The 26998-nt window shown below is 25.7% G+C and overlaps 1 long non-coding RNA gene across 1 annotated transcript in view; it reads left to right on the top strand.

Annotated features, from left to right (window-relative positions):
• The window catches only part of LOC129610004 (uncharacterized), an 86770-nt gene that overhangs the window by 3717 nt on the left and 56055 nt on the right, over positions 1-26998 (top strand). The window lies entirely within an intron of this gene.

The raw sequence follows: 26998 nt of genomic DNA, 5'->3' as shown, positions 1-26998 counted from the left end.
TTTTACTAAGAAATTACAAAAACACAACTAAATCCAAAGTCTATAAGTAAGAAATTTACAAATTTTCATCAAACCAATTTTCATTTGGTTAAATTTTAATTCCTTTATACGCAATTTCATTATTAATTTCTTATGAATGCGGTTAACTAACACGTTACGCAAAAAAAAAAAAAAAAACACAAAAAATAAATACAAAATTTTACTACCACAAATCTATATACTTATGAGGTTCAGGTAAAAATCATACATTATTAATAAATTTATATGTACACATGGAATTTGTATTTTCAACCAGTGTAATTAAGATATTAATACATTCACCTTGAAGTTTATCAAAATAAACTTTTCTGTTTTAATTTAACCCTCACGTATAATATTTTGAGTTACACATATTTACATGTAAATTGTAATTTTATATATATGTATAATATAAAAATAGTTGTACATTATGAGTGTTGTATAGTAATATTTACTTACATACGTGTTTTATAATTACATATTATTAATTATAATGGTTGATGAAACGAAATTTTTTGAAAGGTTTTATTTTCATACCTTGACGTTAACTTGTTCATATCCATATAATAAATATGTATTGTGTAATCATATAAGTACACACTTATATGATGTTAGCGCAAATTTTCTAGAGTAATATTATTTAATATCAAGATTGTGTATAGTGCAGTTTTAAAGGATTTATGAAAAAGGATGCATGTTAAAGAGTAATATTAAAATTATATAAAATTATTGCATATGACTATATTATATTGATTATATTCGCGGTTTTATTATGTTAATATTCAGAACATATGGTATACTTTTTCAAGTTATTTTAATATTATAATACGCGGACATTAATTTTAATTTGTTGAATAACGCAAAATTTAAAATTTTTGAAATTTTATACACAGAGAAAAAGTTGATTTGAATTTGATTTTATTATGAAAAATCTTGCTAACACATGCAATTACTCGTATATTGTATTATAAAATGTAATTAAGGCCAAAATTGTAATATTAGTGGCTAAGTTAATATTTTGAGTTATTCTCTCTAATTTATTACAGTTTTTATATTACATGGGGTATAATAAATAACTTTCATAAGAGCTAAAATATTCTCAATATTATGAAAATTTTCTAAATCTTTGAATGCAATTCAAATGACGTAACTATAGGCATTCAAGCTTTTTAGAACCAAAATTTGTATGTTGGATAAATTATTGCCCTCTCATCTTCTGTGTTGCAGAATTTTAAATTTTTTATTTATTCTTAAATTCCAAAGTTATTTAAAAATACATATTAGAATCTTATGTAAGGTAAATAAATTTTCTTTTCTAAGTTGGTTAAATTTTGGTATAAAATCACAATTCAATTAACATACGCTTATATTATTCAGTTTTTTGATATGGAGGCAAAATTCAGTTTGGGTTCCAATATGCTCTTAATAATCATTTGCGCAATTTTTCCAATTCAAAATGGTAATGTACTCTTTCTAATCATCTGAGCTCTATTTTAATAATAAACTAGCCATATGTATTTGTTTATTTACAGATTCCTACATAGTTTAAATATACTATTAATAGTGTGATTAATTATACACACTTCACATATTTCAAAAATTTTTCAATTGAAATCCTTTTCAAAAATTCTTTTTGCTAAAACTGAAATAATGCAAAAATAATTAAATTTGAAACTGAACGAGAAACCTGTTAAAACCATTTAATAGTATATAGAACACTTTAGGGAATTTGCGACCCCTTATAAAAAATAAATTTTTACGAGTATATTCAACTACTTAGATCAATATGGAAATCTATGGTTAATATCACTAAATTAATATTATAAATAAGTAAATTTTTCGAAAATTATATTATTATTAAAGTAGTTATTTCATTGTACATTGGGATTATTAAATTAGATCCTATTTCATTTGAATTCTGTATAATATATGGTATATTACGTAATACTCCAAAATACCTTAAATACGTATGCAAGTGTAAAAATGATTTTATTTCAGAATTTAAATATACAAATTTGATTGACATACATTATGTATATAATTATATAAAATGTAAATGTTCCAATACCTAATATCAATTATACGTAAAATACATAAGATATAGCAAACACGACTATTGTCAATGAAGTAACGAAATATGATGATTCTAAACATTTAATTGACATCTAATTGAATTAAATTATCAGTGAAATTGTTAATATTATAAATATATATACACACATTCATATATTATAGGTATTACACCTATTAGTAGGTTATATTTAATTATTTAAACATTAATACAATTATGGTTAAGAATATTTTATTAAAAAATTTTATTTATAATTCAATTCGGACCGGTACAAAGTGTTCTTGAATATCCCTAAAAATTTTATTACAACATTATTACATTATTATAATATAATTGGAAAAAAATAAGTAAATAATATTTAAGTTGAGTTCATAAGAAATTTTTGAGAAATATTTTTAGAATTTTTGAACAATTCTTTCGAAAAGTACGCTCGTATTGGAAAAATTATGAATTTTTTAAATAAATAATTTTTAATTGCCGGTTCACAGAATTTTATTTTGTATAAATAAAATTAAAAAATTTATGCATTGATTAAAATGGAAAACTTATATAGCTCACATCACAGGAATTTCAAAATTTCAATTAAAATCGTATGTTGTAAATTCGAATGTAATAATAGACTTTGTTCTAAGTTAAGCTTAAATATACTTAGATATCAGAGCTACAAACCTAAAAATAAAAGCTTAATACAGGTGTTAAAATTACAAACGATTTTTTTTGGAAAAAATTGAAAATGTGAGCTCTTTTATTCGGAAATTAATTCGGAACTCAAAATGAAATTTTTTCAATTACATTAAAAATCGTTACTTATCCCTGAATAAAATTGACCATATTATCTATAACTTTATATTAATTGATGTCGTAAATTACCATATTAAACTCATATTTTAATGCTTTAGGTGTTTACAATATCTGAGGCGCTCATGTTAAATGTTAAAAGTAGTTCTCATGTTTAATAGGGCTGTAATGGCCTAAAGAATTGTTCTTTATTTTCTAAATATGACTTTGATCCTTTTTCATTCTATATTTTATATAAGTTCATTTTTTCCTTTAAATTTTTTTTTTAAAACAAAATGGAAAAGTGACTTATAAGCATACAGACCACTAAAGCATAATACAAAAATATTTTTATTCAAAAATTTAAGGCAAAACTATGGTTCACTATATACAGTTCGTTAGGCCATTATAACAGCATCTAAGGGCCATGATCCTGTATAATGCAATATTATAAAACCTTGTATAAACTGTGTAACTAGGGTAATAAGAACAGTGAAGGCCAAAACCGCAACATTAAAATGGCAGCAGTCTGTTGCTATATCACCAGATGCCTAGAATTTCAAGTTGATGAAACTGATCATATTATTCATACTAATCAAATTAAGTCAAACGGTTTTAATATATAATTTTGTATTTTTATAACAAATTAAAATGTCTGAAGTGAATATTTTGAAGCAAATATTACAATTACATAAAATATACATTCGGAATGCTCCGAATAATTCAAAAATAAATTTTTTCAATTCTGAAATTATAGAAAAAATTTATAATCATTAGGCAATCCTTAAAAGAGATTTAAATTAAAATATTGTAAAAAATAATGACGATGTTCTTTAAGGACGAAATAAGAATTGAATTGAATGAGTAATAGATATCCAATTTTTTTCTCATTATAAAAATTTATTTATTCCTCATTCTACTTCTACTAGCTATACACATTGAGCTTTCTCTTTTAAATAAATTTTGATTGAAATTAAAATATTCTTACAATTTTGATTGATTTCAATGGGCTCAAGATTTGGAAAAAAATTATTTTGAGAAATATCTTTTAAGATTTTTTAATCCCATTTAATAAAATTATTTGTAAAAATTCTAAAAAATATATTCAGATGAAGTCTATTGCAGTCGATGTCAGTTGGCTTCATATAAGAACAAAAGCGAATTAAATATTGATGATTAAACGAAATACGGGAACAAAATGTGCGTTACTAGCATTTTTAACTAATCCTATGAACTTATAGGATGACGTAATTGGTAATTTTGCACCTACACCAAGAGCATTGTATACTTTTAAACAGAATGGTTTCATATTATTAAACTAATAAATAAAATTTGGTTGCAAATATGAAATTCAAAATTTGACAACAGCGAAAAAATTGCTTCTAATGTACGTTAATTGGGACGAAATATAAATGCAATTTCAAATCTCGACTTCAAAATTATTTTATTTTCTAATTTTGAATTTGTTGCCTATTAAAATTTTGAATAGATTTTATAAATAGCAGAATTAAGTTGCTGTTTATTCAATATGCGACGTTTGGAAACTGTCATATTTAAGAGTGCTAGATACTTTGTATCTTAATCATATTTTACTCGGAATGACAAATTAATTTTTCACAATTTTCTTAGTAATGCTAGTAAACATTTCTTCAGAATTTACGATCATACTATATTATTGTTCTGGTAGGTTTTCTAAACTTTACATTTTACACCAATAGGTAACGAGGAAGTCAACAATAAAATATTAGTCTTATAGAAGTCGCTGTTATTGTTGCGATTATTAATCCAAATTTAGGTTATTAATTTTCATATTACGCTTATAAAAATTTCTTTTTTCCTTGAAATTCAAAACTTTCAGTAAGAAATTTGAATAATATTGAAAATTCAAATTACATTTAAAACTTATTTCTGCGGGAAATTCAATATTTCATTTCAATTACATTATTATTAAAATCTATTAAACTCGAAATAATTATATCGTATATAATAATATTATACTTTACATATACCTTGCTATACCTTTACGTTATTACGAAGTAAATATTTAACTTTGATGGTGTATATGTATGTATACATAATATATAAATATGTATGTTTACATAAATTAACAAGAAATGAAAATAAAACAATTTCCGTATCGACTTTTCCACATTTTCAAGTTTAAAAGTTTATTATGCTTTTACTTATCTGTTTCCTTTGCGTTGGTATATTTTACGTATATAAAATAAAATGTTTTAATTATGTACATAATCTTATTATGTACATCCTGTTTTATTTCTTCATAGAATAATATTATATTATATAATGTCGTTTGAAGAAGTTTTAAGTATATAAAATTGGAAATTGAAATAAAGTTATTGCCTTGTGAAAATAATTGTACGTATACCACTGTTAATATACATTTGAAGTAAACAATTCGATTTAATACAAATGGAGTTTATATTTTATAAAAGACGTACATATGTGTTTGAATTCATGCATTTATGTGGGTGAGAGAAAATTTAAAAGTAAGTCTTTACTATCATTTTAAAAATAAAATTACGATTTACTTCGCAATAACGACTTTGACCCAATTCTTTTGTAAATTGTTCTCTTAACTTTTCGGCATGTATTTTAACACATTGTTGACCGGGAAAGTCATATGACGTCTTTCGATAAGCTAATGTAATTGGCGAAGGTTTATACGTTCAAATTGTGGTTACTGTTTACCATTTGTATTCGTTACATTTACAATTGAAACTGTAAATGTATTTTTGAAAAGTTCTCAGATTATCGAATGCTAGAGAATGGGTAAATGACCATTCTGCTGAATGTAGTCACGGAACTGATTCATCCTTCTCTGCTACTAAAAAAACCTCTCCGCAAGATCCTCCTTGCCGACTAAGCGGTAAAATAAATGAACATATCCTAGACAAAATAATTGCGAAAGGAGTAAAAAAAAGGGCCTACAGGAGGTGCAAAGTCTGCTCCTCCAAAGGATTACGCAGTGAAACTAGGTTCACTTGTAATCAGTGTGACGTTCCCCTCCACCCACGTGCTTGCTTCACAGCCTATCATACTCTTAAAAAATATTAAAACATGTAATTTAATACAATTTGTGCAAAGTTCCTTATAAATATACTATGCAATAAAAAAGTTTCTAATAAATATATTATGTAAAAAAAGTGTTGAGAATTTTCATTTTTCCCGAAAATCGCCGGACACACGCGTTAGTTCTTATAAAAAACACCCGGTCAACAATGTGTTAATTGCTCAGATTGTTTTAATTTTTTCGGGATTATTCTAATATTGAATAAAAAGTACTTATAATTTATAAGCACATTTATCTTTACCAATTTAAGTCTATTTATAATAGCTGTGGGTCTAAGTAATGCAAACAATCTAATTAATTGAAAACATGATTCAGATTATTTTACAGTAAGACTACAATTTTCAAACAAATTTGCACTAATATAAAATTTAAATTGGGATTAATTCTTATTTTCTATAAAAGACATAAATTGAAACATAACAAACTTTGATGAGTTCATTCAATTTGGCAAAATTTCTGATAAACCGTATATGAAGAAAATTGTTCAGAAAATTAATCAATGTTTAATTTATATTCTCTTACTTCATTACCTTAAAGGGTTTATTCAGTCCGATATTTCTTTAATGTTTTTTTTGTAATAGAAGAATTAATTTCTGATACTTCTGCGCTGCGTTTACAGAATATTTAGAAATTACTTATGATTTAGAAACGGTAACTTTTAGACTGGCAAATTTTTATAATTTTCCTTTATAGAACTATGCCAAAATTTTTGGATATTCTGTAAAAGTTCGGCGTTTGTTTAATTTAATTCATTTTTGAATTGTATGTGTTATACCTACTTTAAACGTCTTTGTATAGCGTTCGTCAAGTTTTTTAATTAACTATAAGGATCAGAGTAAATTTTGTTACAGTTTATAAAAATGAGTTAAACTTCAAAAGATTCAAAAAATAATTAGCATTAAAATTTCATATAATTATCTTTGATTAACATAAATGTTGCTCTAGAAATCGAATGAAATGAAAGCTATTGTTGCTGTGAATTTTAAAATAAAACTCGATTTCATTTCCAAAATTGAATATCTTATGGCGCAAGCAATTTCCGACGTAAATTTTTTATGCAAAAGCTATAGTTTCTAAATCGTTTCGATATTTGGTGTAGAGTTTAATGAGGGTTAGCGGTAATATTATGATCCAAAGTTCAATTCAGCACAATTTTTTTAATGGAAAACGGTGTGAAATTTTTAATTAAAGATTTTGTAGACTTTCTATTGTAAAACCTTAAAAATGTTCGAGTATGGCTTGTTTCATTATTTAAGTTGCATAAGTTATAAATAAATATGGATAACAATAAAGCCAACATAACCCTACAGGTTATTTAAAAAAGCAATTAGCTTCATGTTTTTTTACGAATTCGGAATTCCAAATACATATTTTTCATGTTCGAAAATTAAATTTATGTTTTCATTACACTCTTGATGGTAAAATGAATAAAAATGAAAATTTAACGAGTAAAATGCATGTGAAACAAGGTAGCTGAACACTGATTTCCGGTTTTACGAGTTTGTTCCGCAAAGATATTCAAATTAAATTCAAATCAAATTCAAAAAACCAAGTATTTCAAACATCGTTTCTGTATATTATTAATAATATTCGATTAGTTCACGTCGTTTACGTTTATGTTTGAATCCTCATACTCAGAGGTGTATACCTGTTCTGGTGTATACCCCTTAGAGCATAATAACATGGATCGCATTAAGATGTATTGGAAAAATTAAAAAATTCTTATTCACTTTGAATTTTGCTCGCTTCAAGGTCAATGAAAAGACAAATTTATATTAAATTTTTAATTTACAAGAAATATTTTGCAGTTTTATGAAAATATTATTGAGTCCTTTTACGTAATTGAACATTTTTACATAATTTTTGGTTTTTCCTTTTTTTTTTTGCATTGATTTGATATTCATTTTTGGTTCGCATATCTGAAATATGCATGTGTGTATGTAAAAAGAAAATTGTTTGTTCTTGAGATTTGGAAATTCAATTTCATTAAAATGATTTTCAATATTTTTCTTTTTTTTTCGTTTTTTTTTTTTCTGTACTTGGTTTTGTATTTATGTGAAAGGCTTTCTTGCATATCATCTTAAAATATTATAAAAATGAAATGAAAATTTAACCTTTTGTCGTTTTTAGTATTTATACAAAATTTGCACGTAAATCGTATATGACCATTGAACGTGACAAAATTTTAAAGGATCTTCTTTTTCTATAATAATATTTATCCTTTTCGTTTTTATGCATATATGAAAAAAATTGCTTTTTTTGTTACCACCACATAATGACTTTATTGTCATTATTATTCAAATGAAATTATATAGAGAGGCTTAAAATCGAACAAAAATATTAAGTTTGTTGTTATATAATTTGTGTATAATGTTATTTTTCTTTTCGGCTGGAAGAAAACCATAAATAAAAGTGAAATTAATGTTATTTTAATATTAAGGAAAAATAAAAGGGAAAAGAAAAATTAATTGGATAAAGAATTTTAAGTATGAATATTTTTAATTAATGTTCATTTAGATTTTGGGTTTCAGCTCTTAAGTAGAGTTTTTAGTTTTACTTAATTAGGTCAATGTCAAATATTTTAATCAATATTACATACTAAAGCTTAAAATTAAGTAAAAATTTTATATACCTATAATAATATTCCTCGATATTAATCGTTATTTAGGGACACAATTTAGGGTTTCCATACCGAAAATTACTTTATGAAATAATTTATAAAAGATAATAAGCTCATATTTAATCAATCGTATCTACTAAATAGATATCATCTATTAATAGATTAAAGCTCATATCCATTAATTAGATATGGTGTTTGTTGAAGTCTCATCGAACTATGCGTTTTGGATTTTATCCCATAAATTTGAAATTTGCTTCACGAATCTCTTAAAAAAAGTAACAGAAGTAAAGTTATTTTGATAGGCACATTGGTATGTAATATTTTCTTAATTAATTTTTTTTAAATCTATGTTTAAGCTCACATAGTCTGTTTTATAAAGCCTATAGACGTACTATGCTAATTATAGTGAGCCCAAAACTAGTCTCTTATTAGTTGCTCAGTTCAATGTTATAATATTGCATATGTATGCGAGTGCACATATAAAAATTAATATTTGTCAGATTTCACCGATATACATAGTGTTCCTATTAAACTATTAGTATTAAATTTAATATTATGCAAAATTTTACAACTATATATTGGAATATGTTCAACGAATTAGTATATTATTTTTGAAGTTATAGTCAATTGAAGCAGCTATTAAAACAGGGTTCGTACAATAACCGCTTTTCAATTTTTGAATACTAAATTAAATAGAGAGAAATTATTCGTTTCCACTATATCAATATAATGCTGCAAAATATTATTTGCAGCATATAGTTCCAAAATTACGAAATTAATTGGATTTAGCTTTTCGAAGTTACGTTAACAATTAATGTAAAGACTTTACATTAATAAAAACATACATGAAAATAATGCGAAACTAAAGAAAAATTGGATTTGAATATTATTTACTTAATATTTTCTAATTGCGCACTTTTAGGGGCAAATTAGCCTAATATAATGGTTAAAATAGGTTTCAGGTTTCTTAATTTTTGAATTTAGAAAATTTAGGGGAGAAAAGCTTTTAGATACTAGTTCACTTCAGCTCTCAAGTTATCATCTCTTGAAATTTGTAAAATTTGAATTTTTTGCCACTTAATATTATCGGAACTGTAAACTTTTCCAAATTTCAAAATAAGAATAATTATTTATCTTCGTACACGCAATTAACCCTTTAATTCACAACGGGCATTCATGTTAACGGGCTTTTTAATTTTTTTTTTTCATAATCCTAAAAGTATGCAATAGTTAAAAGTTTTGTTATACGATTGAAATTAATTTTAATAATGGAGCAGGCTGTTTTTAAAAGCAGTATTTTTACTTGTTGGAACGGTTTCACTTTACAAACCTTAATTTAACAAAATTTATCTCTCTATCTCAAGCAATGAGTGAGTTTTACAAATAGATATAAAAGTCTGCAAAAACCCACGAAACGAATAGACACATTTATCTTATAAATGTACAAATAACGCGTCCTTGCAATAAAGGAAATGAAAATTTAATTTATTTTCAGTTAAAAGCAAAAAATATTCGAATAGCTTAAAAATCTGAGTAAATTGCATTAGAAAAATACTGAATAAATTTTCCTCTTCCGTGTTAGGAAAACGATGCTATATTTTTCATGTTTATCGGATTAAACTGATATTTTAAAAAAAAATCTTTGTGAGTACATCATAATTATTAATTTTAATTTTCAAAAGCAAAAGAAATTTCTAATAAATATTTGGAATGAAAAACTTTGTTTTTAGTTGCAAATCAATTTTTTTTAATTATCCTCTCGTAATATAGCATTTTATTTTATTCAACATTTAGACAATAATTATTCAAATAAAGTACATGTGAAGGTATTTTGTATTTTTTTAATGCGAATAGTTTGAATATGTGGAATATAATATAAATAATTGGTGGGTATTATAATAATTAATAAATTTAAATTGAAGAAATGCTCAAAAAACTGTATGAAAATTTTTAAAGTACAATTGTTGAAAATAATTTGAATTATATAAGTTGTTTCCTAGATGTTACGACTATTAAAACTGCAAAAATATTCAAATTATATAAAAATTTTTAATAAAAATTTTTAGAATACCCTTGAGATTTTATTGCAAAAACGTGTATATACATTTTTGAGTTAAACTTTTTTTACAAACATATACATGAATCTATATGGCAAGGATAATAATGTAAATCTATGACTAATGAGACAAATTTAATTGAAGTTGAATAAAATCTTGTGAGAGTTTTAATTTTTTTTAATTTATTCAAGTAATTTATTTTAAATGCTTTTTTTAAATTCATTCAAATTTTGTTTCATATTTTATTTTTTTGGTTAAATTGATGACACACGTGCCGTAGATGGTCAAAAAAAAGATTAATTTTTCTGAATTGTAGCCTTAATATATAAAGTTATGGGAAATACTAAAGGAAAATATCACAAGCAAACACATAAGTTAATCTTAGCTTTTATAAAATTTTACTTAAAAATGCAAGTCGCCACTTAATACGCGAAAAAAGCTAGTATAGATTACAGATACTATAATTCAGTGAAGGTCTGCAGTCTTATAATTCTTATTGGCCAAGCGCTGCAGAACCTCCTCCCAGCCATACAAGATGTGCTCAGCCGTTTCTTCCTTTTTTCAGAAAAATTTGAAAATTAAATCGTTGTGGCAGATGAATAGAGAAACTGCCAACTGCGCTTGCTTCCTACTAGATAGAATATAGAGTCTTTGTAGTCCTCTTGTAACAAAAGACCCATATGAGCAGTCTTCTTGCTGCAGATGACCAGTTTGCTTCCGAAGTGTTTTTTCCGTAAAATTTTCTTACCGTACATTACAGAAGGGATCAGGTAATTTACAAACACATTACCTAAATCGGGAGATACCATTTCAACAAATTTTTGTTGTTTTCCCATAATAAAAAAAACAAAAGAATCGAAGAGACACAATCGAGTTTAGTATTGTATTTTTTTTTTTTTTTTTTTCCGAAAATTATAATCAATCAAACTTTTATGTAAATTTCGTTCATAAATAAAATATTTTAGTTTATAGACATCGAAAATTTGGTAAAATGTTACAATATTTTATGACAATTCTGCCACATATTGCTTAATACGAATTGAAACGAACACAAAACTGAGTGTATCATTGTAAAAATTCAAAATTAAACATCATTTTGCTTGACGAGTCTTAAATTGTTAATATATCATTTGAAACTGATCATTATATTTGAAAACATCACAGTCGTACGTAATTACGTGAAATATTTCTTTCTTGAACCAACATTTACTATAAGGATGTTACCTTTTTGTTTTTGGAATTTTCAAAATATTTAAAAAAATCTTGATCATATTGGAATATCTATGTCGAAATATTTTAGATTCGGCCAAATAAAACTGAATATATAGTAATTGTAGCCCAGATCAAAAAAGTAAACAAAATTTCTTGCGTTTGATTTGAGCCTGTACAGTAATAAGGCTCAAATCAGTTAAGATATAAAATTTTTGAAATCTCTTGTTTGATGAACCACGAAATCACAATTAAACTGAATTATTTCTAACAATTTACTTCTTATATTTGCAATAAATTATTGTACATAACAATTTCACTAGAAAACCTTATGAAATTCCTAATCCTTTAAAAAATTTTACGCATCATAGATGCTTATTTTACACTTGCTCCCTAAAATCAACGAGCTTAGCATTTAACGAACAAACACTTAGTTTACTACATCAAAATTATATGAAAACATATTAATATTTTCTTCTAGATTAAGTACATAAAAGTAATTTTTATTTCTCAGAATAATATTTTTGTTTAAAGAAAAATGAAATGAATCTTCTATTCATTGCATAAGGAGCACATTGCGATATCCTAAAAAGAAAGAAAGAAAAAGAAAAAAAATAAACAATAGCATTAAACATACTTGGTGAAAAAAAGAAAAAAAAAATAAAAAATAACTGAGACGATAAACATTAATATTTAAATAGGTTAAATTATGTAACCTTATTTCCTAACATTTGAATTTTCTTAAGCTTTTCCCTTATACCATATCAACAGTAAGTAAATATCTTAAACTATATTAAGTATAATGACGAAAAGAAGAAAATAAGTGGAAATTCCTGTAATATTTCTTTAAGTAGGATAAGTATAATATGCTTTATATGATATATAAGAAAAATTATTCTGTATATGCCTTTAAAATTCATGTAAATTAGTAAATTGTAGCTTTAGCAGGGTCGATACCTGTTTTTTTAGCTAACTAAATAAATACGATAGTCACCAAGTATTTTATATTTTTGCTTGAAACCAATCATGGTCATTCAGAGTGTTGAAGAAAAGTTCTCAATTGATTTCTAAACGTTGTTTATTTTTTAAAACAAATTTTGTAGAGCCCTACGATTTAAAAATATTCCAGCTTTTTCTCCAAAAGAGTTCAAAAAATTTTGTTTAGAGGTTTTTTGAAAGGAAAGAGGACTTACAAAGCTCTAGAACCACAAAAAACTGTTAGAGAACCACAAAAAACTGTTAGAGAACCACAAAAAACTGTTAGACAATTTGCAAAAAAGTTAAAAAAAATTATTAAATGTTATGTTATGCGGCAAATTTTTAGTTTATATTGCCTTTATTTAAGTAAAATTGGTAATAATCTATTATGCATTTAGTTCAGAGCAAGAATGAAGCCTGATTCAAAGAAGGCTTGCATTCCGCGAGTTTCTCAATTAATTCCGAATTAAGTAGAGCAAAGCTTTTTAAAATTAATTTGCTTCAATAACTTTTATACGAAAATGTTGTATGAGCTGTTAAATATGAAAATGTTGTATGAGCTGTTAAATTATAAGTAAATTTTGTTTGAAAACATTTGGTATTTAATTTCCATATACTTGAAAATATTGTCTATAATATAAAATTTTGTTAAATAACAAATGAATTGTTCGATGCTTAATTGACTGTACAATATTATTCAACATGACACTCTGAATATTAAATTTACTTTTATTATATTTTCAATTTTGAGTTTAATTTCAGTTACCAGAAACCGTTCTTCGGATTCGTTTCATTACAATAGCAGCTGTTCGTATTAAAATAAAAACATTTTCTGAATCTGATAATTTTGTGGTGTTTGTTAATGTTTTCTATTTAAATTTTTAAGTTATCGTGCTATCGAACACACGTACATGTGTAAATCAACAGAGGATTTTACTCTGGTATAAAATAAGTGTTTGTATTGCAATTTACAGCTTGAAGTGATTACAAATTTCCTACCTATGCTAATATACTCTTCCCATATGGTGTGGAATATAAAAATATTATAATTTTTTTCTGTTCATGAATTTTATTAAAATCAATATCCGCTACTGATTATGTTCTCACTTTTGTTGTAATTTTAACTTAGAAAGGCAATGGAATACTTTACATAATATCACATATATACGTATATATTTGTAAAATTTTGTTGCCATAATATTATTAGTATGTAAGGGTGTATAAATAATATGCACAATTAGAAAGATACTTAATTTTATTCTTCATGTGTTTGCCAACATACTGATCTATATAGTAAATGCATATTTATGTATGTATGCATACACAAATAATATGCTTAAATAATGTGGAATACTATATGGAATATTTAAATAGCTTAAAATATCAGCTTAATGAAAATTATTATTAGTTGTTTAAATGTGTTCACCTCAGGGAAAATATTATTGCGTAACGTATTTAAATATTTGCATTTATTTTAATTAAAATTGTATGTTATTAGCATTTTTTTTTGTTTTTGTTAAATATTTTGTTTTTAGGTATGTATAGGTATGTATAATAGGTAAAATATTATGTACACTAGAAATATATAAGTTTGTATATGATTAAATTTTAAGGAGGGATTACAATAAATGAAATAAATTCTACTAAAGTCTCATAAGTATTACAATATAAATTCTATGGTCTTAAAAATAATATTACTTATGTAATATACAAAAAACCAAAATACATACAGAAAATAAAATTCTATTTGCATTAAAAATCAATTCAAATAATAATATAGATAAAATATTGTGTTTGTATTTTAAATATTATAAGTAAATACTTATAAGTACATGTATGTGTGTATATAGAACTAGATAAAGGATATTTGAATAGTAATAATAATAAAAACAGAAAAATTTTAAATTTAATGCAGCTATTTAACATAAATGTAATTTAATAGCAATAGTATACAGAAGAATTTTTATAGAATATTACTTTCAACATATTTGAAATATTTAAGCATAAATGGAAAACATAAGGGTCATTTATGGAAGTCGATTTATGTTAAATCGAAATATTTAATTTGTAAATTATGAAAAAAGTTTTAATTACAAAATAAAAATTTGAAAGGTGTAATCATCTATATGTTCATCAAGTGTTGTTCTGAAATTTGTTTCTTTTAGTTGCAATGTACAAATAAAATATTCCGATCTAGTATATATACTAAGTATTTGGTGACCTTATGGCAAACATTCCTTGTAGCAATTCTGAACTCTTCACAAAAAGTGTTCGATTTTATATGATTCTAATGCCATACCTCTTATTAGTATAAAATAATCATGTTATACATATGTATAAAATACTGTATATATAGATTCATGCTATTATACATTTTACAAGGAAATTTGAATTTTGAATATTTTCATACTAATACGTGTTTATCCATATAAGCACCAAATCAAATTTTATTGTCCTCCTGCATTAAAATGTTAAATTTTTGATATTATTTTCGAAAAATTACAAGACTTTTTTTTCAATAGCTAAAATTGTAGCACTTTAAGTAACTTTTTTTAAAATGCAAGAATGTAAGAATCTTATAATATTGAAATATTGTAGTTTGTTATCATTTATAAAGACGTCGAGTTAAATTTCGAGTAAAAATGTTTAGTACGAAAATTTTTTAAAATTCATTAAAAAAGCCTTAAAAATCTTAATAAACATTAGTCAAATGGACGAGCAAGCAAACAAAATTGTACAAAAAACGAAAATAGATATAGTTGACCGTTTTAACTCTGTGATATCCGTACGAATATATGATTTTAAATAGTGGATATAATTAGCATACTTATTCATACATACAATCTCTTCTTTTTTATATATTTAGTGGTATTTTGTACTTACATGGTAGATACCATATTAAACCATACAATCTAAATGAGTTTTACTGAAAATTATGGCCACATCACCAAGAGAAGCAGCTTATGAAGTTGTTTGGCAGCTACCTCAAGCAGTCGAAAAATTTCAATGATTTTTTTAAACATAATCACCCTAACAATATATTTGTGCAAATACCATAGTTCCGATAATTTTTGAAAAATAGCGAGCAGTTGTACAGACGGACAAACATAACCAAATCGACTCAGAATTTGACGCCGATCAAAAACATACATACATTTATGTCTATATCTCAGGCCATATTTCTTAGCGTTATAAACGGTAAAGCAAATTTAGCATATACCTTTCGATTTTTTTATATTAATTCTAGAGGTTGAAATTTCATAAATTTAGCAAAACATTGAAATTAAAATTAATTTTAAATTATTATTTTAATAATTTGCAAAAAAAAAATTTTTAAATTGGGTAAATTGTGCGTTAGTTTGCTGAAAATATTATTTTCAACTCAATTACACGTGCATAGTATATACATGATACTGTGGTTAAGTAATTTTAGTATTCTGCGTTTTAGGTATAGTACAGTTAAGTTTGTACTACTTTTTAACCTTTTTGATCATGAATTTTTGATATGTTTTTTAATAAAAATTTTTTACATAATTCAGGACACTGCACTTCATATAATAATTCCTCATAATACCATATAGAGTTGAAAAGCTTATTGAAATTATACTGTTTGAGGGATGGCTCATAATTATTTTTATAGAGTTTTAAGGAAAGTTAGTACTTTCAAAAGTTTCGTAAACAAAAGTTTATTATAAAAGTAGTTCACATATTAGATTTTTGGTTTTAGTCGAACATAACATAGTTTCAAAATGCAGGTAAATTAATATATTACTACTGCTTAAAAACCAAGATTTAAAAAAAAATTATATCACAACAAAAAATTATTTCACAAAAAAAATTCAAATCCACAGACTCATACATGTACACCAGTCTCGAATAAGTAAAATATTCTGGTATCCCATACAATACTATACAACATGAGCTCAAAATCTTTACAACATTCATAAAAACAAAACCTACAAAAAAGTATTTATTTTTATTTAGAAAAATGTATATGCGAATGTGTGACATATACGTACCTTTACAATTATTATTATATATTTAGGTAATATAAACATAGATGCACATAAACAATGTATTTACATTGGACAGGATAACTAGCATATTATCCTTACAAAAGAATAAATAAATAATATATTATGGCAAATCTTCCTGTAATATCCTTTTTCCATATAAAATACCTATGTCATAACTATAAAATACAAGTATAATTCTCAGTTGTATTGTAAAAATTATACAAAGAATTGTGGTAATGAAGCATGACACCAGATGGTGCATTGCGGCTCTTATGAATAAAATATTATGGAAAAAAAATACGAAATTATAGCGAAAAAAATAACAAGAAAAATTGATAATAAGAGAAAATCGAAATGAAATGTAAGTTATGAATCAAAATTTCGCAACAGTCACATATTGCAACCATTTTGGAATTTGTTTTGTTTCTCTAAAAAATTAAAATTATTATATAAGTTTAAAAATATTTCAAGTAGGTAGTTTTTATGGCTTAAAAAGGTACTGTATAATATTGAAAATATCCTTTGGAATAAATAAAATTTTACTTTTAAAATCTTGACATTAAATTGTGTTCACGGTACTTCTAATATTATAATGGAACCTATACTCACGCTTTGCATCTGTCCGTCTGTTTATAAATACTTCGATGCCGTTCAAGAAAAAAATTATTATTTTTCTGCAAAAATAGAAAATGTATATTAAGTAAGGGGATTATTTCTTAAATCTCTATTTCCCTTTAAGTAAAATTCTTGAAAGTTGCGAAAATAGTAATTTTTAGTAAACTATCGCATAAAGAGGTCAAAAATTACTTCGTCAATTATAAAAAATATTAAAAAAAATTTTATGAATATGCAAAATTTTATGATAATAACTCAAAAAAGAAAATATTTCAGAAAATCGTTTTCATTACTTAAAGAGAAATGCTCTATTTTTCAAATCACAGTTTTGATAAATGCACTTTGTTATTTAAAGTTTGAAAATTTGTTGCTATTTGTACAGAAATATGTGCAATAAAATAAATAGATTTAATATTGGGCGAAAGATGTTCAAGAAATCTCAAATATAGAATCTTTTTGCATATAAATTTAAATCCTTGGAAGACACTTGTTCACATAGGTTTATCGGAATATCCCATATGGGATATCAGAATATTCCATGTCTGAAAGGGCATTCCTCAACGACGCATGTTGGTGTACGCGAGGTAAATTTCATGAATTTAAGTATATTGACAACAAGGTATAACACACTATGATTGATATGCAGTCCTGCCAATTTGACCAAAACTGGTTAAAACAATCTATTTTCTTTACTTTAGCAATTGGATCGATTGTGTTTTATAGTATGGTGCTTCTTCTCAAGGTTTGCTTCATTTTTTTTTGTTAATTTGGCTCTTACAATTTTTTGGTACTGGGTAATGTCTAGACAATTTTTTATTTAGAAAAAAAATTTGATTGACTGAATAAATATTTATTTAAAGAGAAAGCAAAATCATTTATTTAAAATAAAAAAATTTAATAATTAATTTTTTTATAAGAATTGAATGGTTTCTTTTTCTGTTGAAAAAAGAACAATTCAATTCGTAACCAATATCTTATTTCAAGAACGTAAAACATTTTTCATTTCGTTTATAAGTACAAAATATTTTTTTTTAATTTTGTATTCAAATGAAGCTCTTAAAAGTTAAAAAGGAAGATTAGGAAGTTAAAAATTAAATTTAAAACAAAATAAAACCTTATATAAATATTAATATTACGCTATTATTCCTTCGAAAGTCGTGTGGAGGATTTGAAATACGCAGATTACATTGCTCTGATAGCCCAAACCCATTCAGACATGCAAGCAAAACTGACCTGTATGTAATAGCGGTAGAAATCGGGCTAAACTAAATTCGAGCATGAGAAAAACTAAATCACTCCAAATAGCACAGCAAACCCTTTCAACTTCGGCATAAATGCAAGCCTAATACAAGACAACAATTTAATTATCGCCGTGGTACAACATTGACAACTGAAGAGGTGAAAGAAGACACGGAAAATAGGCTGTTGCATTTAGCATGTTATAGGCGATTGTATGGCTTCGAGTCATGGCTATTAAAAAATGAATAGGCAACAAAAAAACAGGTGTCCATAAATAGAAGGCTCAGGATTATTTGTCGAGTGTTTCGTTCCAAATGAATACGCAACATCAAGATCAAGATATCAAGAGTCAATTGCAAGACTAATAAGAAAGAAAGAAGATGGGAATGAATAGGCGACTGTCAACCGAAAACAAGTGGAAAGCAGGTATTAGAGTTGAAGCCGCAAAGGAGAAGAAGCGTAGGACGATCCAAGAATATATGGCAAAAAAAATAAAGAAATAAATCGCTAGAGCCAAAATGACATGACCAAAAGTGAAAGGAATGACCGCTAACATAGTTCGTTAGAGAAGCTTTGTGGAAGCCCTATGCTTCCAAGGGGAGTAAAGCAGAAGCAAAATGGATTGAATACCGGAATCATTTTTTTGGCTTACGTAACGATAAATTGTGCCAAAGACACAAGTAGGAAAATATAACATTATTAAGAAATTGCATATACTTGACCGAGAAGAGTATAGCAAAAACTGGCTTTATTTTTATAATATATTTAATTCTGTTTTTAATTCTGTTTAATGTTTTATAAAATTATTTGATTGTTCTTACAAAGTAACAAAAATTCTAGCATTGTGCAACGGGATCACATAAATTTCAACATATAAAAATTTTTAATTAAAATAAAAAATATTTTTTTTTGATTATTTTAAAAAAATTTTTAATTGTATTTTAATAGTTTATTTGCACATAACATATATGTATGTGTATAGTCACCATTATTGTATAATCCAGAAAAAAAACATGTTTTCTCAAGATTTATTGATTTTGCTTTTTCACTCTGTTCATTTCTTATTTCCACATTATTAATCTTTCAGTTCCATTACCTTAATTTTTAGTGCATTTTTAATGAATTTGAAAAAAAGTACTTATATTTTATTTAATGTTTTTTAAAAAACTTCCCTCAGAAAACCTGTTGTTAGAAAGCTGAATTTTTTTATAAAGAAAAAATCCTAAAAAAACGTATAATAAATTTTTAAGATAGTTTGTTGCGTTGACACCCCAAAAATTATCTTAATCCGTAAACGCAGAAAAAGCAACTTTCTTCATTTATCAAGAGAACATGATAAATAGTCAAAACTTCCAATTATAAATTGGCCTTGTAGTTAACTCTTATCTTGAACTCGTTTTTTTAATTTTTGAGATTGTTTCTCTATTAGACAATAAAAATTTTTTCAATTTATCACTTCTCGAAATCAGTAAAATTTTAATTTTCGACTTCTAATATATCCGAAACTGCAAACTTTTTTAAACTTACAAAAGGAAAAAGCTGACGGTAAAAGTCATACCACCGGTAAATATAATTATATCTCTTAAATCTGTCAAGTAATCGTTCAATATGACCAAAACATCACTTACCCCTAAAAGTATGCATTTTTTTTTTTAAATAAAATTAATGAAAATACATTTCTTAATAGTATGTTAATGAGATATTTTGAGTATACTTTAAAATCCAATAAAACGATATAAGATGCAACAAGCACCAACCGGAAAAATACAACAATAATAAAATATCTATCACATAATGTAAATTACATTTCTGTCTAATTCTTATTTCTCATATACACAATTTAAGGAAGGACAAAAAATCTTAATAGCATCGTAATTGTTTTCTACAAGAAAAAAGCGAAAGAATAAAAATAATTTCACACTATGATTAGGCCAACAAAATCATACGCTTTACCGGTTTTGTACATCCAATATCAGTGCAAATCTAATGGAGAAATCACGAATAGTTGAAAGAAAGTGTGTCAGAATTTGTGCTAGATTATCAAAATTGATAAGAAATCACTATGATAGAGGCTAAAAAATGCATTAAAATGGATTAATATTACACGTTTTGATCATAGTGAGGACTATATCACATATTGCTCCAGAAGGTTTTATATGTTTTAATAAAACAAGCACAAAAAGAACCAAAGTACTCTGCTTACTATTCAATTATTCAAACAATACAATGAAATAGCCCTGTAAATTTTTAAAAAATAATGAGCCATACACTAAAAATTAAAACTATTAATATAATATTACATAGTAAAAAATGGTTGATAAAAAATAATAAAGCAGCTAAAGTAACGGGTACAACTATTGGCACTCTCATAAACTTTTACAGTTATTGACACCCAAATTGCAAAAAAGTTAAAGTAGACAACTGCTTTTTTTTATATACTGACATATTTAAGGAAAAAATGCTATTTAATGATAAGCAACCGGTTTTTCTCACAAACTAAATTTTGTAGTGTTATATTAATGAAATATGCGTAGTCTTTTCATACCCGTACGAACGTATGTTCGTACGTATAAAATTTGGTGCAAGTAAATATATTTCTAGAGCCAAGTGGTTGATAAAAGTCGTTGAAATTGCTTGGCTCCTTCTTGTAGCTGCCATACAACTTCAAAATTTATTTGAAGTTTGATTATATCTCAGAAACTATAAAAGCTGTGACATTGAAATTTCACACAAGCAAATATATTAGTAGAGCCAATGTGTTTGATAAAAGTCGTTGAAATTGCTTGGCTCCTTCTGGTATCTACCATACAACTTCAACAGTAGTTTAGCCATATTTTAGAAAACCCAGTACTGAAATTTTGCATATATTAATATGGTAATAAGATAACATAAAGTAATAGTCTGTTCCATAGTCAGGTATGACATATTTTATTCGCACAAAGGATAACAAATTCGTACGGGTATCACAGAGTTGACCAGGTCAACTCTTTTTTTTCTCGTTTAAATCCCAGAAAATTGAGGAAAATCACAGAAACCACATTAGAATGCGTCAACATTTATTCGACATAAAATCTATTCGCTTTTATTTTATATTCTGTTCTCTCCGAAATTTAAATCCAAAAATTATTTTTGTGTGAATGTGTGAAAATAAAGTGGTATTCAAAAGAAAAGCAATGAAACTGATATAGTTAGCACAAAAACTTATACTAAAATCAAATATTTTTACATAATATTGTAGGTATGTATAGTTTGTAAAATACTATGTACAAGCAAGAATATACATACTGCATATAGTATATTTAATACAACATAAAAAATATTTTTAAATAAAATATTTATTGCCCTATTTTTTGTCAAGAAAAAATTATATTCAAAATTAATTTTTTAAAAAACCAAAAACAAAATCATTTGAAAAAAATGCAATAAATTTACAAAAAAAAGAAAAGGTAAAACAAATTTTCATATTAAATATTTTTAAATCAGATTCAATTCTATTTTAATTAATTTTTATTTTCTCGAAAAATAATTATATAGTATAATACAATTTAAGAACTGTGGCACTATACTAGACTATAGTACATACTTATAGGTATCTATTTACATCAGAGACCCTAACTGGTTTTGTCTGTTACAATTATAAAATTAATTCTAAAAATAAATAATTTTTAATAGTGCAATTCTCGAACTTATAATTTGGTAAATAATTGCAACAACCAAAATTTCGTCCCCGCTATCAATAAGAATTTTCATATTTGTAGCAAAATTATTTTACGCAGTTGTTAAATTAAGTCTTAAAAATTGCTATTTCTACATTTTGGAACAAAATTTTTTAACAGTACATGTGTATGTACGTGCACGATTTAATTTTCAAACGGAAAAATTTCTGATCGTGATTCGTAAGTGAATTTATCAGAAGCAATAAAATTTATGAAAATTTGAGGGTAATTTGATAGGACTATAAATTTTCATAGTAAAGTCAAATATAATTTTGATTTGTTAACTCAAGAAATTTTTATTTTTAATGTATGTAAATGTATATAACATGTATTCTCTTTAGTTGTCAAGTTGATAGTAGTTTGAGAGAGGCACATTGCCTTTCAACCGAAGACTCAATATTCAAAATTATCATCTTTATTGTGCGGTAAAGGTACCCATGTTACGTATTTCATCATATTTAAAAACTAATGACCGGAATTTCTTTAAACTGATAGCTTTTCTTTTCAGAGAATTCGGATATATTAAGGTGAATCTCTACAAGTCGAATTGCGCTGGCACTACCTAAAATTTGTTAACACTCTTTACTTGAAATAAATATTTCTAAAATTTGAATAATATTTGCTTGGTTTTTATATGGACCAGTAATATTCTTGCGAGTATCTTAACTTACTTCAAAAGCAAACTACAACAACACAAAAGAAAATTTTTTAAAAAAAAGATATTTTTTGGAATTAATCTTCTGGGATAAATTATAACTTCCATATGGTAGAAATTTTCCATTGATTTCAATTCACTTTTAAAAAAAATTATTTTATCAAATAAGCACACGTTTACTCTATATGGAATATAAGTATCTAACAATAAAATTATTACTTATGAAGCACAAAAAAAAATTTATAGAATTTTAGAGTAGTTTTTAATTTTTTTTTCTTTTTATTTTGAATTCATTTTAAAAATTTTTTGTATGCAGTTTGAAACTTAAATTTTAAGCAATTAAATCAAAAACTTTTCTGCTGTATTTCAATTTTTTTCTATAGGAATTATCTACATAACTATAATAAAATATATTCACATATAATATGTAAGCGTGTATAATCATATTGGGCTTTCTTCCTTGTATTTTCGGGATCTTCCTTTTTGTTATTTTACTTAATCCTCTTCTAACATATTAATAATCAACCGTGCTATTTAAAAATAAAATATAGGAAAAAAATGGTTCTATTATTAAAATTAAAAATCAAGCGAAATAAAAAACAAGTAAAAACGTTTCAGTCGGTATAAACCGATTGAATTATACCCTGCACCTTTCGTTATTGAGTAGCAATTACTCGAACCTGTGAGATCATTCTATAGAAACTTCACGGACATGTCTGACCTAAAATTGGACATCCGACTGCCAAGTTTCATCAATCTGACCTTATAATTTTTCAAAATATTTAAAATTAGCTTTTGGAGTTGTATGGTAAGTACCTAAACCTGTCAAGCAATTCCATCAAAACTTCACAAATATATCTGATCTATAATCGGACATACAACTGCCAAGTTTCATGAATCTGACTTTATTATTTTTCCAAATATTAAGAATAAGCTTTTAGACTTGTATGGGATCTACTCGAACCTGTTCAGCAATTCCACCACAACTTCAGAAATATGTCTGACCCATAATTGGACACATGACTGCCAAGTTTCATGAATCTGACTTTATTATTTTTCCAAATATTAAGAATAAGCTTTTAGACTTGTATGGGAGCCACTCGAACCTGTCAAGCAATCGCACCAAAACTTTAGAAATATGTCTGACCCATAATTGGACACACGACTGCCAAGTCTCATGAATTTGACTTTATTATTTTTCCAAATATTTAAAATAAGCTTTTGGGGTTGTATGGCAAGTACCCGAACCTGTCAAGCAATTCCACTAAAACTTCACAAATATATCTGATCTATAATCGGACACACAACTGCTAAGTTTCATGAATCTGACTTTATTCTTTTTCCAAATATTTAAAATTAGCTTATGGAGTTGTATGGCAGGTACCCGAACCTGTCAAGCAATTCCTCCAAAACTTCGGAAATATATTTGACCTATAATTGGACACATGACTGCCAAGTTTCATGAATCTGACTTTATTATTTTGCCGAATATAAAAAATTTGCTGTTGGAGTTGTATGGCAGCCACCCGAACCGGTGCAGCTATCCCATTATAATTTTTAGAGCATGTGTAGAATATAATTGGACACATGTATACAAAATTTTATATTTATAGCTTTATTAGTTTTTGAAATATTTAAAATAAACTCTTGGAGTTGTATGGCAGCTACCCGAACCCGTTGTCCGACTTAGTCCAATAACAATAGGGTTCGTCCTTGGCACAAAAGAAAAAACTTGTGAAAGTTTGGTGTCGATTGCATTATTGGTTTTTGAGTTATCGTGCGATCGGACGGACGGACGGACGGACGGACGGACATGTCTAAATCGACGCAGAATTTTACGCTGAGCAAGAATATATATATATGTCCATACCGCAGATGACTCCTTCAAGTAGTTACAAACTCCATACCAAAGTTAATATACCCTTCACGAAGTGCAGGGTATAATGAAGACATATTAGAATTATTACTCAAATGTCAGTGAACAATTTTTTCCCTTTCGGCTTAATGTAAAAATTTTGATGTAAGTTTTTATTTCATCTATCATTACTCGTCAAAAACAATTTTATTTTAATATAAAAATTGATTGAATTTTATTATCTAAAAAAAAAGTGCAAATTATTTAGTAGAAAGAAGCATGAATCAAATAATTCTGCAAAATGATGAAAAGGACATTCGAAGCAAAATATTTTAGCAATATTAAAAATGTTATTTGTAGCCTTTAGCAACGTAATTATTGTTTTATTGATAATAATCAAATGTTTTTTACTTTATTGTGGTTTTATTGCGGTATGTGTTAAAAAAATAACAAAAAACAACTATTTCCTGCAGAAAAAAAATTATAAAATAATGAAATTTCGCAAAAAATATTAGAGAAAAAATTTTTTTACACGTCATAAACAAAAATGTTTCGAATTTTATTTATTGCTAAATTAAAAAAATAAAATTTTAATTGAATTCAAAAATTGATTTAGACACATTTTGGAAAATCAATTTTATAATTTAATTTTATTATATTTTCTTTTTTTTCAAAGTTTTAAATTGAATTTTCAATACAAAAGGACAAAGTCACAAAATTCCCCACTTTTGCACTGAAATTATACATAACATCCTTGCTATGTATATTTGTCATATTTTTTAAATTTAGTTGACTATACTAAGTAAAAAATAAAGTTGCATAAAGTTGGTTTTCTCAATTTACAGCTAAAAGTATCTAGCAATTCAATATATTTAAACGATAAATTCAACGTTTGCTTCGAAACTGAGAAGAGATTATTATATAAAATAATAAAAAGTACTTGTTAATATTCGAAGATGACCTTTATAAAATTTAAAAAAACCGTACTCTGCTTCAACAAAATATTGAGAAAAAAAATCTGATGTGGTCAGCGATTAACCGACCGCAATGTGTATTGTCTAGTTAAGTGAAAGTGTTACAGAATATTATAAAAATGTCTGCTAAATACTTCATTGTAATTTTTAGAACATTAGTAAGCTTATAGTTAGACTCGTGTAATATAATGGCTACCTATGTCTACCTATTTGCACACTAATTTTTCGCATTAATTCACGAGAAAAATATATTGAAATAATAAAGATGCGCAAAGCTAAAATATATTCTTATTTACTTGATATTTTTGCTAATAATGTATGTGCCTCAATGTGCCTATAAAATTCTCATTTCTTTCTTTATTTTATGTCCATGTGCATTTAATTGAATAAATACTTGTAAATATCTTATAATAGGACAATGACTGAAAGTATTCTTATGACTAAGAAAAAATTTGGTCTACCATCATAACATCAGAAAAAAACAAGATTCAGACCAATAAGGAGAGAAAAAGCTTAATGTTTAGGGTAATTTTGAAATATACGATGCAGTGTATTTAAGACTCTATTAATTCCACTCTTGAAGTTGTATACGTTTAATTATTTCATAAAGAGTAATTTGCAAACATTTTTTTTTTAAAAACAATTTAAAAAAAATATAAAAAATTTGAATTCCAAGCAAATCAATGGTTCCAAGGTAATCAATGGTTAGGACTTTTCACCCCAACAACTGAAAATATTTTTTTCAAAAAACAATCGACTTCTACTTAAACTATTCTCCTTCAAAGCAAAATTATTTTGGGAAGAAAAAATAATTTTGAAAAATAATTGCATACTTTTCGGAGATTGTTGTCTCTTTCATTTAGAAAATTAACACTAATCATACCAAGACTTAATATATACCTATTTGTACCATAGCGGGTCAACTGACCCCTTGTGGTAGATATCGGTATACAACAAGAATTACTCAGAATAAATAAAACAAACAAAAAAAATTGTTATAACTGTACATTAATTACTTAGAAAAAGTCATGAAGTCAAATGTGCAAACGCAATAAAATTATACGTGCATTTTCAATGCAAAAGTTCAAAATGGGTCATTTGACCCGT

This window comes from Condylostylus longicornis, unplaced genomic scaffold (genome assembly GCF_029603195.1).
Source record: "Condylostylus longicornis isolate FDR11 unplaced genomic scaffold, ASM2960319v2 ptg000004l, whole genome shotgun sequence".
NCBI lineage: Eukaryota > Metazoa > Arthropoda > Insecta > Diptera > Dolichopodidae > Condylostylus > Condylostylus longicornis.
This window is presented reverse-complemented; position numbering and strand designations above follow the sequence as displayed.